At 37.1% G+C, this 2,756-nt stretch overlaps 1 pseudogene; it reads right to left on the bottom strand.

Annotated features, from left to right (window-relative positions):
* Positions 1-927: 927 nt before the first annotated feature.
* LOC744646 (zinc finger CCHC domain-containing protein 7-like) lies at positions 928-2,538 on the bottom strand (annotated as a pseudogene).
* Between the last annotated feature and the right edge of the window lie 218 nt (positions 2,539-2,756).

The following is a 2,756-nucleotide window of genomic DNA, read 5'->3' as shown; positions in this document are numbered from 1 at the left end:
TTTATTCTGTCAATTCTTCTATCAGTGTGCTAATACTTTTTTTTCCTATTTGATATTTTATTTTTCTTATTCTGACATTAGGGTATGAGAAGTACAAAAGATCCACAAGTACCAAAAATTCTATATAGCTTTGTGGTAGTTAAAAAAATACAAGAGAAGAAAACAATTTTTTGAGTAATAGTCATCTCTACAGATCTGAATGGCAGTCCACTTCAAACATCACTGTAAAAGTGGTAAAAAATGATTTCATTGTGATTATGTTAAAATTTTTGATGTCTCTTTCACTTGTTTTAGGAAATCTGTCTTCTGATATTTATACCGGATGGATTCTTTACCTGTATTTTGCTGAAGCCCAATTCCCTGCCTCTTCAGGGCTTCAATGGTGGCGCTTTTGTTTTTACAGTCAGCTTGTGATGTTTTGTCCAAAGGAAGATTCTGATAACAACTTCAGCAGCGAGAAAAGCTGGATGTAAATTTATAGTTATTGTCCTTTTCAATGTAAAAAAAAAAAGTTGAAAAATACTGAAGACTTTTTCTTAGTGTTAATTTCTCTTCCTACAAGGATTTAATTTCATACTCATGCTGAGGATGAATTACCTTTGATGCGGTTTTTTTTTCCAAAGGATTTTTAAAAAGCTTTCTTGAAAAGATGAGTTCTTCTTCCTAGCCCTAGGATTCTGAGTAAAGATGACATATTGGAACAGGAGAAGTCTAGGTTTATCTTTCTACTTTCTTACGTAGTAACCTGTTGGACATAGATAATGGAGATCTCCGTGGATGTCCAGCAACTCTAGGAATGGCTGAAATTAAAAATGCAAAACCCAAACTGACTTTATTTAATCACAGATAATAAACACATTGCCAGAAGGTTGTGGACACAAAGGCCAAATGAACAACGGAAAGCCACATTAGAGGCTGCCTGACAGTTTAAGACTTTTTTTTCCTCTCCTTAATAAGAAATAAGTTATCATTGTCATCATCTTCTAAGCATCTCTACGTTTTCTTCTCTTGCCCTTCTTACCCTCCTTGGGAGACTTGTCTTCTCTTGATATATGGTAATGCGATGAATGATGAAAGGGCTTGGAAGGCTTCTGGGTTTTAAAACTGCCAGGAGAAGAGTAGGTTTTGGGGCCCCAGGGAAAATCCTCATCCACTTCACGATGTCTGTCAGCCTTCCCGTGCTTCTCCCAGTTTTCTATTCTTGTTCTTCATTTCTTTTTGTGTTTCTTTATTTTCTTGAGGCCACCTGTTGCTTTTCCACGAGCCACAGCCCTTCTTTATATCATGATGGGGGTTCTCATTTGCTGCTTTTATGTAAGGTAGCTTGGATGGCTCTGGGATATCCCCACTCTCCTTGAGTACTTTTATTTTTTATTTTACTCTCTTTTTTCTCTCCTTAACTTCATATTTGTCATCATAGTAGCAGATGAATGGAGATACTGGAGACAGGTCATACACTTCTCTTTCTGGACACTTGTGTCCATAATGGCCTTTTGCATGCAGTGACAGCAATATGCTAAGGCTGATGGTTTTGAAGGGTCTTCAGCTTTTTGGGTGGTCTGGGTTTGGTTGTGAGGTGATATTGCCTCCAGATTTCTGTGCAAGCATCTGTATAGTGGCCTAGCATATGACATTGGTCACACTGTTTATCCCAAGAATGTCTGAAAAGACATGAGTGGTCCAACATCTTAGGCACAGGACAGTATTTGCAAAGGGGGGCTGGACAGGAATACAGGAGGTGTCCTCTCCTGGAGCACAGGAAGCAGCAACGAACTTTTCATGGTAAGGGACGGTTTTTTGATAAATGGCCGCGTTTGTCACAATTTCTACAGATAATATTTTCATTGGCTGAATAATATCGCTGGGTCCATCTTCCAGGTTATTGGTTATTAGCTATCTGGGCCTCAATGTCTTTGTCACTGATGAACCAGTTTATACCATCTTCTCCTTCAGTAACAGAGTTTTCACATCCCAGAAGGTTGAGAAGGATATCATTATCTTTATCATCTACTTCACATCCCAGTAGCATCCAGCTTTCCACATTATTGCCTTCTGAAATGGTGCTCTTCCTCTGCACTTGAACTGACCTCTATAATCATGACCTCTTGGATTACACCTGATCTCTCTTCAATATCACTCTTGCATTTCTTATCAAACAGCTCATTAGATTGAAGAAAAGCAGAAGGACCATGGGTATTTTTTTGTGCTTGAGCTCTAACATTCTTTCCTTTACATCTATAAATACTATCTTCATCAGACAGTGATGACCTCTGACCCATATGACAGCTGGATGACCTCACTATCTGAAAGGACAATTAGCTTCTTCTGATTTGGTTTACTACTCGAAGATTCCAAATTCCCAGAGTTCTTTTTTTCATGTTCTTCCTCCCTGATGACATCATCAAGATCATGGGCCTAATAAATTCGGCTATAGAGTTGAAATTCCACCTCACTATCAACACTCAGTTCACTAGATAACTCGTCCCTATAAAGATCATCTTCATATGCTTCTATAGTCTCATAGCCACCAAACATCATAAAAAATCAGTAACTTTGATGTGCTGCAGCTGCAAACCTACTTTTCTTAATAAATTATAATGATGTAATATTCATCATTTATCCATCATATTTCAAATATATTTTGCCAGTTTGTCATTTTAAAAATTTTATTTATGACTTTTTAATGTTCTGAAGTTTTAAATGTTTATGTCATCTATTAAAAATAGTATCTATTATTCTTCTTTGTGATTTGTTCC

This window comes from Pan troglodytes, chromosome 15 (genome assembly GCF_028858775.2).
Source record: "Pan troglodytes isolate AG18354 chromosome 15, NHGRI_mPanTro3-v2.0_pri, whole genome shotgun sequence".
Taxonomy (NCBI): Eukaryota; Metazoa; Chordata; class Mammalia; order Primates; family Hominidae; genus Pan; species Pan troglodytes.
This window is presented reverse-complemented; position numbering and strand designations above follow the sequence as displayed.